We start from the raw sequence: 17,982 nt of genomic DNA on the forward strand, positions 1-17,982 counted from the left end.
GTGTCCAGTTCTGGTCACCTCATTCTGGGAAGGATGTGGAAGGTTTCGAGAGGGTGCAGAGGGGATTTCCCAGGATGCTGCCTGGATTGGAGGGTGTGTCTGATGGGGAAAGGTGGAGGGAGCGAGGGCTTTTCCCACTGGGGTGAAGGAGGGTGAGAGGGGACTTGATCGAGGTCTACAAGATGATGAGAGACAGAGACAGAGTGGATAACCAGAGACCTTTCCCCAGGGTGGGAATGTCTATCACCGGGGGGGGGGGGACAGAATGTTAAGGTGATTGGAGGAAGGTTTCGGGGTGATGTCAGAGGGAGGGTCTTTACACAGAGAGTGGGGGGGGTGGGTGGGATACACTGTCAGCGGGGGGGAGTAGAGTCAGAGACATTAGGGGCATTTAAGGGACTCTGGGATAGGCCCATGGATGACATTACAATGAAGGGGATGGAGGTTAGTCTGACCATAGAGAAGGATAAAAGGCTGGCACAACATCGAGGGCCGAAGGGCCTGTACGGTGCTGGACTGTTCCATGTTCCCCTCGGACCCACCTCAATGGTGCTGCTAACGCTGGATTCTCCAGAGACACTTGTGGAGATGTCGGGAAGATTTTGACCATGGTGTATCCAGGTTATTGTCGCTGGGGGAACAGAGTGGACGGAACAGGAGATGTTGATGGGATTCTCCAGCCAGGTGTAGACTTCCTCAGGGGGGAGCTGGAACAGTTTGGGAGAATCTGAAAGACAGAAAGGGGAGACACTGAGGGAGAGAGAGAGGACGGACAGAGTGGGGAAAGGGCCCCAGACTACACTGGGAGAGAGAGCAGGGTCACAACACACCCTCCCAGGGGATCGGAGGGAACACAGCACCAAGACAGGACCCTCCGACAGGGCCCACTCCCTCAGCACTGACCCTCCGACAGGGCCCACTCCCTCAGCACTGACCCTCCGACAGTGCCCACTCCCTCAGCACCGACCCTCCAACAGGGCCCACTCCCTCAGCACTGACCCTCTGACAGTGCCCACTCCCTCAGCACTGACCCTCCGACAGTGCCCACTCCCTCAGCACTGACCCTCCGACAGTGCCCACTCCCCCAGCACTGACCCTCCAACAGTGCGGCGCTCCCTCAGCACTGACCCTCCAACATTGCGGCGTTCCCTCAGCACTGACCCTCCGACAGTGCCCACTCCCTCAGCACTGACCCTCCATCAGGGCCCACTCCCTCAGCACTGACCCTCCGACAGTGCGGCGCTCCTTCAGCACTGACCCTCCGACAGTGCGGCGCTCCCTCAGCACTGACCCTCCGACAGTGCCCACTCCCCCAGCACTGACCCTTCGACAGTGCCCACTCACTCAACACTGACCCTCCGACAGTGCCCACTCCCTCAGCACTGACCCTCCGACAGTGCCCACTCCCCCAGCACTGACCCTCCAACAGTGCGGCGCTCCCTCAGCACTGACCCTCCAACATTGCGGCGTTCCCTCAGCACTGACCCTCCGACAGTGCCCACTCCCTCAGCACTGACCCTCCATCAGGGCCCACTCCCTCAGCACTGACCCTCCGACAGTGCGGCGCTCCTTCAGCACTGACCCTCCGACAGTGCGGCGCTCCCTCAGCACTGACCCTCCGACAGTGCCCACTCCCCCAGCACTGACCCTTCGACAGTGCCCACTCACTCAACACTGACCCTCCGACAGTGCCCACTCCCTCAGCACTGACCCTCCGACAGGGCCCACTCCCTCAGCACTGACCCTCCGACAGTGCGACACTCCCTCAGCACTGACCCTCCGACAGTGCCCCCCTCCCTCAGCACTGACCCTCCGACAGTGCGGCACTCCCTCAGCGCAAACCCTCCGACAGTGCCCACTCCCTCAGCACTGACCCTCCGACAGTGCCCACTCCCCCAGCACTGACCCTCCGACAGGGCCCACTCCCTCAGCACTGACCCTCCGACAGGGCCCACTCCCTCAGCACTGACCCTCCGACAGTGCGACACTCCCTCAGCACTGACCCTCCGACAGTGCCCCCCTCCCTCAGCACTGACCCTCCGACAGTGCGGCACTCCCTCAGCGCAAACCCTCCGACAGTGCCCACTCCCTCAGCACTGACCCTCCGACAGTGCCCACTCCCCCAGCACTGACCCTCCGACAGGGCCCACTCCCTCAGCACTGACCCTCCGACAGTGCCCACTCCCTCAGCACTGACCCTCCGACAGTGCAGTACTCCCTCAGCACTGACCCTCCGACAGTGCCCACTCCCTCAGCACTGACCCTCCGACAGGGCCCACTCCCTCAGCACTGACCCTCCGACAGTGCGGTGCTCCCTCAGCACTGACCCTCCGACAGGGCCCACTCCCTCAGCACTGACCCTCCGACAGTGCGGTGCTCCCTCAGCACTGACCCTCCGACAGTGCCCACTCCCTCAGCACTGACCCTCCGACAGTGCCCACTCCCTCAGCACTGACCCTCCGACAGGGCCCACTCCCTCAGCACTGACCCTCCGACAGTGCGGTGCTCCCTCAGCACTGACCCTCCGACAGTGCCCACTCCCTCAGCACTGACCCTCCGACAGTGCCTACTCCCTCAGCACTGACCCTCCGACAGTGCCCACTCCCTCAGCACTGACCCTGTGCCTGGAAACGATAAAAATCTTACAATTGACATTGACTCTGGTATTGAGTGATTTCACTTCATTCCTCTCCATAATCCTCCCGACACACTGATAGACTCCCGCGTCTGACATTGTGATGTTCCTGATGACCAGGGAACCATTTGGAAATTTCTGAAAACGCCCTGTGGAGGGGAGACAGGATATTGGAGATGTCAGATATTTATGCTCAGAGCACCCTGCACAGTTCCAGTCTCTGTATCCCTCAGTCAGACCCACACTCGGAGCACCGTGCACAGTTCCAGTCTCTGTATCCCTCAGTCAGACCCACACTCGGAGCACCGTGCACAGTTCCAGTCTCTGTATCACTCAGTTAGACCCACACTCGGAGCACCGTGCGCAGTTCCAGTCTCCGTATCCCTCAGTCAGACCCACACTCGGAGCACCGTGCACAGTTCCAGTCTCTGTATCCCTCAGTCAGACCCACACTCGGAGCACCGTGCACAGTTCCAGTCTCTGTATCCCTCAGTCAGACCCACACTCGGAGCACCGTGCGCAGTTCCAGTCTCCGTATCCCTCAGTCAGACCCACACTCGGAGCACCGTGCACAGTTCCAGTCTCTGTATCCCTCAGTCAGACCCACACTCGGAGCACCGTGCACAGTTCCAGTCTCTGTATCCCTCAGTCAGACCCACACTCGGAGCACCCTGCACAGTTCCAGTCTCTGTATCCCTCAGTCTGACCCACACTCGGAGCACCGTGCACAGTTCCAGTCTCTGTATCCCTCAGTCAGACCCACACTCGGAGCACCGTGCACAGTTCCAGTCTCTGTATCCCTCAGTCAGACCCACACTCGGAGCACCGTGCACAGTCCCAGTCTCTGTATCCCTCAGTCAGACCCACACTCGGAGCACCGTGCACAGTCCCAGTCTCCGTATCCCTCAGTCAGACCCACAGTCGGAGCACTGTGCACAGTTCCAGTCTCTAAATCCCTCAGTCAGACCCACACTCGGAGCACCGTGCACAGTTCCAGTCTCCGTATCCCTCAGTTAGACCCACACTCGGAGCACCGTGCACAGTTCCAGTCTCCGTATCCCTCAGTCAGACCCACACTCGGAGCACCGTGCACAGTTCCAGTCTCCGTATCCCTCAGTCTGACCCACACTCGGAGCACCCTGCACAGTTCCAGTCTCTGTATCCCTCAGTCAGACCCACACTCGGAGCACCGTGCACAGTTCCAGTCTCTGTGTCCCTCAGTCAGACCCACACTCGGAGCACCGTGCACAGTTCCAGTCTCTGTATCCCTCAGTCAGACCCACACTCGGAGCACCGTGCACAGTTCCACTCTCTGTGTCCCTCAGTCAGACCCACACTCGGGGCACCGTGCACAGTTCCAGTCTCTGTATCTCTCAGTCAGACCCACACTCGGAGCACCGTGCACAGTTCCAGTCTCCGTATCCCTCAGTTAGACCCACACTCGGAGCACTGTGCACAGTTCCAGTCTCTGTATCCCTCAGTCAGACCCACACTCGGAGCACCGTGCACAGTTCCAGTCTCTGTATCCCTCAGTCAGACCCACACTCGGAGCACCGTGCACAGTTCCAGTCTCTGTATCCCTCAGTCAGACCCACACTCGGAGCACCGTGCACAGTTCCAGTCTCTGTATCCCTCAGTCAGACCCACACTCGGAGCACCGTGCACAGTTCCAGTCTCTGTATCCCTCAGTCAGACGCACACTCGGAGCACCGTGCACAGTTCCAGTCTCTGTATCCCTCAGCCAGACCCACACTCGGAGCACCGTGCACAGTTCCAGTCTCTGTATCCCTCAGTCAGACCCACACTCGGAGCACCGTGCACAGTTCCAGTCTACGTATCCCTCAGTTAGACCCACACTCGGAGCACCGTGCACAGTTCCAGTCTCTGTATCCCTCAGTCAGACCCACACTCGGAGCACCGTGCACAGTTCCTGTCTCCGTATCCCTCAGTTAGACCCACACTCGGAGCACCGTGCACAGTTCCAGTCTCCGTATCACTCAGTTAGACCCACACTCGGAGCACCGTGCACAGTTCCAGTCTCCGTATCACTCAGTTAGACCCACACTCGGAGCACCGTGCACAGTTCCAGTCTCCGTATCCCTCAGTCAGACCCACACTCGGAGCACCGTGCACAGTTCCAGTCTCCGTATCCCTCAGTTAGACCCACACTCGGAGCACCGTGCACAGTTCCAGTCTCCGTATCCCTCAGTCAGACCCACACTCGGAGCACCGTGCACAGTTCCAGTCTCTGTATCCCTCAGTCAGACCCACACTCGGAGCACCGTGCACAGTTCCAGTCTCCGTATCCCTCAGTCAAACCCACACTCGGAGCACCGTGCACAGTTCCAGTCTCTGTATCTCTCAGTCAGACCCACACTCGGAGCACCGTGCACAGTTCCAGTCTCTGTATCCCTCAGTCAGACCCACACCTGGAGCACCGTGCACAGTTCCTGTCTCCGTATCCCTCAGTCAGACCCACACTCGGAGCACCGTGCACAGTTCCTGTCTCCGTATCCCTCAGTCAGACCCACACTCGGAGCACCGTGCACAGTTCCTGTCTCCGTATCCCTCAGTCAGACCCACACTCGGAGCACCGTGCACAGTTCCAGTCTCCGTATCCCTCAGTCAGACCCACACTCGGAGCACCGTGCACAGTTCCAGTCTCTGTATCCCTCAGTCAGACCCACACTCGGAGCACTGTGCACAGTTCCAGTCTCTGTATCCCTCAGTTAGACCCACACTCGGAGCACCGTGCACAGTTCCAGTCTCTGTATCCCTCAATTAGACCCACACTCGGAGCACCGTGCACAGTTCCAGTCTCCGTATCACTCAGTTAGACCCACACTCGGAGGACCGTGCACAGTTCCTGTCTCCGTATCCCTCAGTTAGACCCTCACTCGGAGCACCGTGCACAGTTCCAGTCTCCGTATCCCTCAGTCAGACCCACACTCGGAGCACCGTGCACAGTTCCAGTCTCCGTATCCCTCAGTTAGACCCACACTCTGAGCACTGTGCACAGTTCCAGTCTCTGTATCCCTCAGTTAGACCCACACTCGGAGCACCGTGCACAGTTCCAGTCTCTGTATCCCTCAGTTAGACCCACACTCGGAGCACCGTGCACAGTTCCAGTCTCCGTATCCCTCAGTCAGACCCACACTCGGAGCACCGTGCACAGTTCCAGTCTCCGTATCCCTCAGTCAGACCCACACTCGGAGCACCGTGCACAGTTCCAGTCTCCGTATCCCTCAGTCAGACCCACACTCGGAGCACCGTACACAGTTCCAGTCTCCGTATCCCTCAGTCAGACCCACACTCGGAGCACCGTGCACAGTTCCTGTCTCCGTATCCCTCAGTCAGACCCACACTCGGAGCAGCGTTCCCATGGTCCCCTGGTGGAAGGCTACAGACTGTGAGGGTCTGAGCTGACCGTTCCCGAATCACTCACCATTCAGAGTCTGGAGCACGTCCCACGAATCCCGGATCCAGGTGACTGTGGGCTGAGGGATTCCTGTCACCGTACACCTGAGAACACCATCCATCCCCTCATCAAACTCCCGAACAGGATCGACGTTGGAAACAGACACAGGTGCTGTGGGAGAAAAGGACGAACAGGAACATTTACTGGAGAGTTCACCCTGTCCCCACCCGGAGAGAGCAGCTCCCAGTGCTCAGTGAGTGGGAGAAACCATCACTCCCCCTGAACACAGAGAACACTTGGCAGGACAGACCGAAACCCCTGGACAGAGAGAAATCACCTCCTCGTGAACATCACTGATGGAGGGCCGCACTGTCACAGGGTCAGGACTGAGGGAGGGCCGCACTGTCACAGGGTCAGGACTGAGGGAGGGAGGCACTGTCACAGGGTCAGGACTGAGGGAGGGAGGCACTGTCACAGGGTCAGGACTGAGGGAGGACCGCACTGTCACAGGGTCAGGACTGAGGGAGGGCCGCACTGTCACAGGGACAGGACTGAGGGAGAGCCGCACTGTCACAGGGACAGGACTGAGGGAGGGAGGGCCGCACTGTCACAGGGACAGGACTGAGGGAGGGCCGCACTGTCACAGGGTCAGGACTGAGGGAGGGAAGCACTGTCACAGGGTCAGGACTGAGGGAGGGCCGCACTGTCACAGGGACAGGACTGAGGGAGGGAGGCACTGTCACAGGGTCAGGACTGAGGGAGGGAGGCACTGTCACAGGGACAGGACTGAGGGAGGGAGGCACTGAGGAAGGGCCGCACTGTCACAGGGTCAGGACTGAGGGAGGGCCGCACTGTCACAGGGTCAGGACTGAGGGAGGGCCGCACTATCACAGGGTCAGGACTGAGGGAGGGAGGCACTGTCACAGGGTCAGGACTGAGGAAGGGAGGCACTGTCACAGGGTCAGGACTGAGGGAGGGAGGCACTGTCACAGGGTCAGGACTGAGGGAGGGAGGCACTGTCACAGGGTCAGGACTGAGGGAGGGAGGCACTGTCACAGGGTCAGGACTGAGGGAGGGCCGCACTGTCACAGGGTCAGGACTGAGGGAGGGAGGCACTGTCACAGGGTCAGGACTGAGGGAGGAAGGCACTGTCACAGGGTCAGGACTGAGGGAGGGCCGCACTGTCACAGGGTCAGGACTGAGGGAGGGAGGCACTGTCACAGGGTCAGGACTGAGGGAGGGCCGCACTGTCACAGGGTCAGGACTGAGGGAGGACCGCACTGTCACAGGGTCAGGACTGAGGGAGGGCCGCACTGTCACAGGGTCAGGACTGAGCGAGAGCCGCACTGTCACAGGGACAGGACTGAGGGAGGGAGGCACTGTCACATGGTCAGGACTGAGGGAGGGCCGCACTGTCACAGGGTCAGGACTGAGGGAGGGCCGCACTGTCACAGGGACAGGACTGATGGAGGGCCGCACTGTCACAGGGACAGGACTGAGGGAGGGCCGCACTGTCACAGGGTCAGGACTGAGGAAGGGCCGCACTGTCACAGGGTCAGGACTGAGGGAGGGCCGCACTGTCACAGGGTCAGGACTGAGGGAGGGCCGCACTATCACAGGGTCAGGACTGAGGGAGTGCCGCACTGTCACAGGGACAGGACTGAGGGAGGGAGGCACTGTCACAGGGTCAGGACTGAGGGAGGGACGCACTGTCACAGGGACAGGACTGAGGGAGGGCCGCACTGTCACAGGGACAGGACTGAGGGAGGGCCGCACTGTCACAGGGACAGGACTGAGGGAGGGCCGCACTGTCACAGGGTCAGGACTGAGGGAGGGCCGCACTGTCACAGGGACAGGACTGAGGGAGGGCCGCACTGTCACAGGGTCAGGACTGAGGGAGGGAGGCACTGTCACAGGGTCAGGACTGAGGGAGGGCCGCACTGTCACAGGGTCAGGACTGAGGGAGGGCCGTACTGTCACAGGGACAGGACTGAGGGAGGGAGGCACTGTCACAGGGACAGGACTGAGTGAGGGAGGCACTGTCACAGGGTCAGGACTGAGGGATGGCCGCACTGTCACAGGGACAGGACCGAGGGAGGGCCGCACTGTCACAGGGTCAGGACTGAGGGAGGGCCGCACTGTCACAGGGTCAGGACTGAGGGAGGGAAGGCACTGTCACAGGGTCAGGACTGAGGGAGGGCCGCACTGTCACAGGGACAGGACTGAGGGAGGGAGACACTGTCACAGGGACAGGACTGAGGGAGGGAGGCACTGTCACAGGGTCAGGACTGAGGGAGGGCCGCACAGTCACAGGGTCAGGACTGAGGGAGGGCCGCACTGTCACAGGGACAGGACTGAGGGAGAGCCGCACTGTCACAGGGACAGGACTGAGGGAGGGAGGGCCGCACTGTCACAGGGACAGGACTGAGGGAGGGCCGCACTGTCACAGGGTCAGGACTGAGGGAGGGAAGCACTGTCACAGGGTCAGGACTAAGGGAGGGCCGCACTGTCACAGGGACAGGACTGAGGGAGTGCCGCACTGTCACAGGGACAGGACTGAGGGAGGGAGGCACTGTCACAGGGTCAGGACTGAGGGAGGGCCGCACTGTCACAGGGTCAGGACTGAGGGAGGGAGGCACTGTCACAGGGTCAGGACTGAGGGAGGGCCGCACTGTCACAGGGACAGGACTGAGGGAGGGCCGCACTGTCACAGGGACAGGAGTGAGGGAGGGCCGCACTGTCACAGGGACAGGACTGAGGGAGGGAGGCACTGTCACAGGGTCAGGACTGAGGGAGGGCCGCACTGTCAAAGGGTCAGGACTGAGGGAGGGCCGCACTGTCACAGGGACAGGACTGAGGGAGGGAGGCACTGTCACAGGGACAGGACTGAGGGAGTGCCACACTGTCACAGGGACAGGACTGAGGGAGGGCCGTACTGTCACAGGGACAGGACTGAGGGAGGGAGGCACTGTCACAGGGACAGGACTGAGGGAGGGAGGCACTGTCACAGGGTCAGGACTGAGGGATGGCCGCACTGTCACAGGGACAGGACTGAGGGAGGGCCGCACTGTCACAGGGTCAGGACTGAGGGAGGGCCGCACTGTCACAGGGTCAGGACTGAGGGAGGGAGAGCACTGTCACAGGGTCAGGACTGAGGGAGGGCCGCACTGTCACAGGGACAGGACTGAGGGAGGGAGACACTGTCACAGGGACAGGACTGAGGGAGGGAGGCACTGTCACAGGGTCAGGACTGAGGGAGGGCCGCACTGTCACAGGGACAGGACTGAGGGAGTGCCGCACTGTCACAGGGTCAGGACTGAGGGAGAGAGGCACTGTCACAGGGTCAGGACTGAGGGAGGGAGGCACTGTCACAGGGACAGGACTGAGGGAGGGAGACACTGTCAGAGGGACAGGACTGAGGGAGGGAGGCACTGTCACAGGGTCAGGACTGAGGGAGGGCCGCACAGTCACAGGGTCAGGACTGAGGGAGGGCCGCACTGTCACAGGGACAGGACTGAGGGAGTGCCGCACTGTCACAGGGACAGGACTGAGGGAGTGCCGCACTGTCACAGGGTCAGGACTGAGGGAGGGAGGCACTGTCACAGGGACAGGACTGAGGGAGTGCCGCACTGTCACAGGGTCAGGACTGAGGGAGGGAGGCACTGTCACAGGGACAGGACTGAGGGAGTGCCGCACTGTCACAGGGTCAGGACTGAGGGAGGGCCGCACTGTCACAGGGACAGGACTGAGGGAGGGAGGCACTGTCACAGGGTCAGGACTGAGGGAGGGAGGCACTGTCACAGGGTCAGGACTGAGGGAGGGCCGCACTGTCACAGGGTCAGGACTGAGGGAGGGCTGCACTGTCACAGGGACAGGACTGAGGGAGGGCCGCACTGTCACAGGGTCAGGACTGAGGGAGGGAGGCACTGTCACAGGGTCAGGACTGAGGGAGGGCCGCACTGTCACAGGGTCAGGACTGAGGGAGGGAGGCACTTTCACAGGGTCAGGACTGAGGGAGGGCCGCACTGTCACAGGGTCAGGACTGAGGGAGGGCCGCACTGTCACAGGGTCAGGACTGAGGGAGGGAGGCACTGTCACAGGGTCAGGACTGAGGGAGGGCCGCACTGTCACAGGGACAGGACTGAGGGAGGGCCGCACTGTCACAGGGTCAGGACTGAGGGAGGGCCGCACTGTCACAGGGTCAGGACTGAGGGTGGGCCGCACTGTCACAGGGTCAGGACTGAGGGAGGGAGGCACTGTCACAGGGACAGGACTGAGGGAGGGCCGCACTGTCACAGGGACAGGACTGAGGGAGGGCCGCACTGTCACAGGGACAGGACTGAGGGAGGGCCGCACTGTCACAGGGTCAGGACTGAGGGAGGGAGGCACTGTCACAGGGTCAGGACTGAGGGAGGGCCGCACTGTCACAGGGACAGGACTGAGGGAGGGAGGCACTGTCACAGGGTCAGGACTGAGGGAGGGCCGCACTGTCACAGGGACAGGACTGAGGGAGGGCCGCACTGTCACAGGGACAGGACTGAGGGAGGGCCGCACTGTCACAGGGACAGGACTGAGGGAGGGAGGCACTGTCACAGGGTCAGGTCTGAGGGAGGGCCGCACTGTCACAGGGTCAGGACTGATGGAGGGCCGCACTGTCACAGGGACAGGACTGAGGGAGGGAGGCACTGTCACAGGGACAGGACTGAGGGAGTGCCGCACTGTCACAGGGACAGGACTGAGGGAGGGCCGTACTGTCACAGGGACAGGACTGAGGGAGGGAGGCACTGTCACAGGGACAGGACTGAGGGAGGGCCGCACAGTCACAGGGTCAGGACTGAGGGAGGGCCGCACTGTCACAGGGACAGGACTGAGGGAGTGCCGCACTGTCACAGGGTCAGGACTGAGGGAGGGCCGCACTGTCACAGGGACAGGACTGAGGGAGGGAGGCACTGTCACAGGGACAGGACTGAGGGAGGGAGGCACTGTCACAGGGACAGGACTGAGGGAGGGAGGCACTGTCACAGGGACAGGACTGAGGGAGGGCCGCACTGTCACAGGGTCAGGACTGAGGGAGGGCCGCACTGTCACAGGGACAGGACTGAGGGAGGGCCGCACTGTCACAGGGACAGGACTGAGGGAGTGCCGCACTGTCACAGGGACAGGACTGAGGGAGGGCCGCACTGTCACAGGGACAGGACTGAGGGAGGGAGGCATTGTCACATGGTCAGGACTGAGGGAGGGCCGCACTGTCACAGGGACAGGACTGAGGGAGGGAGGCACTGTCACAGGGACAGGACTGAGGGAGGGAGGCACTGTCACAGGGACAGGACTGAGGGAGGGCCGCACTGTCACAGGGACAGGACTGAGGGAGGGAGGCACTGTCACATGGTCAGGACTGAGGGAGGGCCGCACTGTCACAGGGACAGGACTGAGGGAGGGAGGCACTGTCACAGGGACAGGACTGAGGGAGGGAGGCACTGTCACAGGGTCAGGACTGAGGGAGGGCCGCACTGTCACAGGGACAGGACTGAGGGAGGGAGGCACTGTCACAGGGACAGGACTGAGGGAGGGAGGCACTGTCACAGGGACAGGACTGAGGGAGGGCCGCACTGTCACAGGGTCAGGACTGAGGGAGGGCCGCACTGTCACAGGGACAGGACTGAGGGAGAGAGGGCACTGTCACAGGGACAGGACTGAGGGAGGGCCGCACTGTCACAGGGTCAGGACTGAGGGAGGGAGGCACTGTCACAGGGTCAGGACTGGTGGAGGGCCGCACTGTCACAGGGTCAGGACTGAGGGAGGGAGGCACTGTCACAGGGTCAGGACTGAGGGAGGGCCGCACTGTCACAGGGACAGGACTGAGGGAGTGCCGCACTGTCACAGGGTCAGGACTGAGGGAGGGCCGCACTGTCACAGGGTCAGGACTGAGGGAGGGCCGCACTGTCACAGGGACAGGACTGAGGGAGGGAGGCACTGTCACAGGGACAGGACTGAGGGAGGGAGGCACTGTCACAGGGTCAGGACTGAGGGAGGGCCGCACTGTCACAGGGACAGGACTGAGGGAGTGCCGCACTGTCACAGGGTCAGGACTGAGGGAGGGCCGCACTGTCACAGGGTCAGGACTGAGGGAGGGCCGCACTGTCACAGGGTCAGGACTGAGGGAGGGAGGCACTGTCACAGGGTCAGGACTGAGGGAGGGAGGCACTGTCACAGGGTCAGGACTGAGGGAGGGAGGCACTGTCACAGGGTCAGGACTGAGGGAGGTCCGCACTGTCACAGGGTCAGGACTGAGGGAAGGAGGCACTGTCACAGGGTCAGGACTGAGGGAGGGAGCCACTGTCACAGGGTCAGGACTGAGGGAGGGCCGCACTGTCACAGGGTCAGGACTGAGGGAGGGAGGCACTGTCACAGGGTCAGGACTGAGGGAGGGCCGCACTGTCACAGGGTCAGGACTGAGGGAGGACCGCACTGTCACAGGGTCAGGACTGAGGGAGGGCCGCACTGTCACAGGGTCAGGACTGAGGGAGAGCCGCACTGTCACAGGGACAGGACTGAGGGAGGGAGGCACTGTCACATGGTCAGGACTGAGGGAGGGCCGCACTGTCACAGGGTCAGGTCTGAGGGAGGGCCGCACTGTCACAGGGTCAGGACTGAGGGAGGGCCGCACTGTCACAGGGACAGGACTGAGGGAGGGCCGCACTGTCACAGGGACAGGACTGAGGGAGGGCCGCACTGTCACAGGGTCAGGACTGAGGGAGAGCCGCACTGTCACAGGGACAGGACTGAGGGAGGGAGGCACTGTCACATGGTCAGGACTGAGGGAGGGCCGCACTGTCACAGGGTCAGGACTGAGGGAGGGCCGCACTGTCACAGGGTCAGGACTGAGGGAGGGCCGCACTGTCACAGGGACAGGACTGAGGGAGGGCCGCACTGTCACAGGGACAGGACTGAGGGAGGGCCGCACTGTCACAGGGTCAGGACTGAGGGAGGGCCGCACTGTCACAGGGACAGGACGGAGGGAGGGCCGCACGGTCACAGGGTCAGGACTGAGGGAGGGAGGCACTGTCACAGGGTCAGGATTGAGGGAGGGCCGCACTGTCACAGGGTCAGGACTGAGGGAGGGAGGCACTGTCACAGGGTCAGGACTGAGGGAGGGAGGCACTGTCACAGGGTCAGGACTGAGGGAGGGAGGCACTGTCACAGGGTCAGGACTGAGGGAGGTCCGCACTGTCACAGGGCCAGGACTGATGGAGGGAGGCACTGTCACAGGGTCAGGACTGAGGGAGGGAGCCACTGTCACAGGGTCAGGACTGAGGGAGGGTCGCACTGTCACAGGGTCAGGACTGAGGGAGGGAGGCACTGTCACAGGGTCAGGACTGAGGGAGGGAGCCACTGTCACAGGGTCAGGACTGAGGGAGGGCCGCACTGTCACAGGGACAGGACAGAGGGAGGGCCGCACTGTCACAGGGACAGGACTGAGGGAGGGCCGCACTGTCACAGGGACAGGACTGAGGGAGGGCTGCACTGTCACAGGGTCAGGACTGAGGGAGGGCCGCACTGTCACAGGGACAGGACTGAGGGAGGGAGGCACTGTCACATGGTCAGGACTGAGGGAGGGCCGCACTGTCACAGGGTCAGGACTGAGGGAGGGCCGCACTGTCACAGGGTCAGGACTGAGGGAGGGCCGCACTGTCACAGGGACAGGACTGAGGGAGGGCCGCACTGTCACAGGGACAGGACTGAGGGAGGGCCGCACTGTCACAGGGTCAGGACTGAGGGAGGGCCGCACTGTCACAGGGACAGGACGGAGGGAGGGCCGCACGGTCACAGGGTCAGGACTGAGGGAGGGAGGCACTGTCACAGGGACAGGACTGAGGGAGGGAGGCACTGTCACAGGGTCAGGACTGAGGGAGGGCCGCACTGTCACAGGGACAGGACTGAGGGAGGGAGGCACTGTCACAGGGACAGGACTGAGGGAGGGAGGCACTGTCACAGGGACAGGACTGAGGGAGGGCCGCACTGTCACAGGGTCAGGACTGAGGGAGGGCCGCACTGTCACAGGGACAGGACTGAGGGAGAGAGGGCACTGTCACAGGGACAGGACTGAGGGAGGGCCGCACTGTCACAGGGTCAGGACTGAGGGAGGGAGGCACTGTCACAGGGTCAGGACTGGTGGAGGGCCGCACTGTCACAGGGTCAGGACTGAGGGAGGGAGGCACTGTCACAGGGTCAGGACTGAGGGAGGGCCGCACTGTCACAGGGACAGGACTGAGGGAGTGCCGCACTGTCACAGGGTCAGGACTGAGGGAGGGCCGCACTGTCACAGGGTCAGGACTGAGGGAGGGCCGCACTGTCACAGGGACAGGACTGAGGGAGGGAGGCACTGTCACAGGGACAGGACTGAGGGAGGGAGGCACTGTCACAGGGTCAGGACTGAGGGAGGGCCGCACTGTCACAGGGACAGGACTGAGGGAGTGCCGCACTGTCACAGGGTCAGGACTGAGGGAGGGCCGCACTGTCACAGGGTCAGGACTGAGGGAGGGCCGCACTGTCACAGGGTCAGGACTGAGGGAGGGAGGCACTGTCACAGGGTCAGGACTGAGGGAGGGAGGCACTGTCACAGGGTCAGGACTGAGGGAGGGAGGCACTGTCACAGGGTCAGGACTGAGGGAGGTCCGCACTGTCACAGGGTCAGGACTGAGGGAAGGAGGCACTGTCACAGGGTCAGGACTGAGGGAGGGAGCCACTGTCACAGGGTCAGGACTGAGGGAGGGGCCGCACTGTCACAGGGTCAGGACTGAGGGAGGGAGGCACTGTCACAGGGTCAGGACTGAGGGAGGGCCGCACTGTCACAGGGTCAGGACTGAGGGAGGACCGCACTGTCACAGGGTCAGGACTGAGGGAGGGCCGCACTGTCACAGGGTCAGGACTGAGGGAGAGCCGCACTGTCACAGGGACAGGACTGAGGGAGGGAGGCACTGTCACATGGTCAGGACTGAGGGAGGGCCGCACTGTCACAGGGTCAGGTCTGAGGGAGGGCCGCACTGTCACAGGGTCAGGACTGAGGGAGGGGCCGCACTGTCACAGGGACAGGACTGAGGGAGGGCCGCACTGTCACAGGGACAGGACTGAGGGAGGGCCGCACTGTCACAGGGTCAGGACTGAGGGAGAGCCGCACTGTCACAGGGACAGGACTGAGGGAGGGAGGCACTGTCACATGGTCAGGACTGAGGGAGGGCCGCACTGTCACAGGGTCAGGACTGAGGGAGGGCCGCACTGTCACAGGGTCAGGACTGAGGGAGGGCCGCACTGTCACAGGGACAGGACTGAGGGAGGGCCGCACTGTCACAGGGACAGGACTGAGGGAGGGCCGCACTGTCACAGGGTCAGGACTGAGGGAGGGCCGCACTGTCACAGGGACAGACGGAGGGAGGGCCGCACGGTCACAGGGTCAGGACTGAGGGAGGGAGGCACTGTCACAGGGTCAGGATTGAGGGAGGGCCGCACTGTCACAGGGTCAGGACTGAGGGAGGGAGGCACTGTCACAGGGTCAGGACTGAGGGAGGGAGGCACTGTCACAGGGTCAGGATTGAGGGAGGGCCGCACTGTCACAGGGTCAGGACTGAGGGAGGGGAGGCACTGTCACAGGGTCAGGACTGAGGGAGGGAGGCACTGTCACAGGGTCAGGACTGAGGGAGGGAGGCACTGTCACAGGGTCAGGACTGAGGGAGGTCCGCACTGTCACAGGGCCAGGACTGATGGAGGGAGGCACTGTCACAGGGTCAGGACTGAGGGAGGGAGCCACTGTCACAGGGTCAGGACTGAGGGAGGGCCGCACTGTCACAGGGTCAGGACTGAGGGAGGGAGGCACTGTCACAGGGTCAGGACTGAGGGAGGGAGCCACTGTCACAGGGTCAGGACTGAGGGAGGGCCGCACTGTCACAGGGACAGGACTGAGGGAGGGCCGCACTGTCACAGGGACAGGACTGAGGGAGGGCCGCACTGTCACAGGGACAGGACTGAGGGAGGGCCGCACTGTCACAGGGTCAGGACTGAGGGAGGGCCGCACGGTCACAGGGACAGGACTGAGGGAGGGAGGCACTGTCACAGGGTCAGGACTGAGGGAGGGCCGCACTGTCACAGGGACAGGACTGAGGGAGGGCCGCACTGTCACAGGGACAGGACTGAGGGAGGGCCGCACTGTCACAGGGACAGGACTGAGGGAGGGAGGCACTGTCACAGGGTCAGGTCTGAGGGAGGGCCGCACTGTCACAGGGTCAGGACTGAGGGAGGGCCGCACTGTCACAGGGACAGGACTGAGGGAGGGAGGCACTGTCACAGGGACAGGACTGAGGGAGTGCCGCACTGTCACAGGGACAGGACTGAGGGAGGGCCGTACTGTCACAGGGACAGGACTGAGGGAGGGAGGCACTGTCACAGGGACAGGACTGAGGGAGGGCCGCACTGTCACAGGGACAGGACTGAGGGAGGGCCGCACAGTCACAGGGTCAGGACTGGGGGAGGGCCGCACTGTCACAGGGACAGGACTGAGGGAGTGCCGCACTGTCACAGGGTCAGGACTGAGGGAGGGCCGCACTGTCACAGGGACAGGACTGAGGGAGGGAGGCACTGTCACAGGGACAGGACTGAGGGAGGGAGGCACTGTCACAGGGACAGGACTGAGGGAGGGAGGCACTGTCACAGGGACAGGACTGAGGGAGGGCCGCACTGTCACAGGGTCAGGACTGAGGGAGGGCCGCACTGTCACAGGGACAGGACTGAGGGAGGGCCACACTGTCACAGGGACAGGACTGAGGGAGTGCCGCACTGTCACAGGGACAGGACTGAGGGAGGGCCGCACTGTCACAGGGACAGGACTGAGGGAGGGAGGCATTGTCACAGGGTCAGGACTGAGGGAGGGAGGCACTGTCACATGGTCAGGACTGAGGGAGGGCCGCACTGTCACAGGGACAGGACTGAGGGAGGGAGGCACTGTCACAGGGACAGGACTGAGGGAGGGAGGCACTGTCACAGGGACAGGACTGAGGGAGGGAGGCACTGTCACAGGGTCAGGACTGAGGGAGGGCCGCACTGTCACAGGGACAGGACTGAGGGAGGGAGACACTGTCACAGGGACAGGACTGAGGGAGGGAGGCACTGTCACAGGGACAGGACCGAGGGAGGGCCGCACTGTCACAGGGTCAGGACTGAGGGAGGGCCGCACTGTCACAGGGACAGGACTGAGGGAGAGAGGGCACTGTCACAGGGACAGGACTGAGGGAGGGCCGCACTGTCACAGGGTCAGGACTGAGGGAGGGAGGCACTGTCACAGGGTCAGGACTGAGGGAGGGAGGCACTGTCACAGGGACAGGACTGAGGGAGGGAGGCACTGTCACAGGGGACAGGACTGAGGGAGGGAGGCACTGTCACAGGGTCAGGACTGAGGGAGGGCCGCACTGTCACAGGGACAGGACTGAGGGAGTGCCGCACTGTCACAGGGTCAGGACTGAGGGAGGGCCGCACTGTCACAGGGTCAGGACTGAGGGAGGGCCGCACTGTCACAGGGACAGGACTGAGGGAGGGAGGCACTGTCACAGGGACAGGACTGAGGGAGGGAGGCACTGTCACAGGGTCAGGACTGAGGGAGGGCCGCACTGTCACAGGGACAGGACTGAGGGAGTGCCGCACTGTCACAGGGTCAGGACTGAGGGAGGGCCGCACTGTCACAGGGACAGGACTGAGGGAGGGAGGCACTGTCACAGGGACAGGACTGAGGGAGGGCCGCACTGTCACAGGGTCAGGACTGAGGGAGGGAGGCACTGTCACAGGGTCAGGACTGAGGGAGGGAGGCACTGTCACAGGGTCAGGACTGAGCGAGGGAGGCACTGTCACAGGGTCAGGACTGAGGGAGGGAGGCACTGTCACAGGG

General features: G+C 62.9%; 1 long non-coding RNA gene across 1 annotated transcript; it reads right to left on the reverse strand.

The window, feature by feature from the left end:
* Positions 1–546: 546 nt before the first annotated feature.
* On the reverse strand, positions 547–6,226 carry LOC140458821 (uncharacterized). The gene is made up of 3 exons (XR_011953715.1): positions 6,081–6,226; positions 2,647–2,784; positions 547–727 (listed from the first exon to the last, which is right to left on the reverse strand). It is a non-coding gene; the product is annotated as an uncharacterized lncRNA (long non-coding RNA).
* Positions 6,227–17,982: the final 11,756 nt, after the last annotated feature.

The sequence above is a fragment of the Chiloscyllium punctatum genome, chromosome 34, assembly GCF_047496795.1.
Source record: "Chiloscyllium punctatum isolate Juve2018m chromosome 34, sChiPun1.3, whole genome shotgun sequence".
In the NCBI taxonomy this organism is placed as follows: Eukaryota; Metazoa; Chordata; class Chondrichthyes; order Orectolobiformes; family Hemiscylliidae; genus Chiloscyllium; species Chiloscyllium punctatum.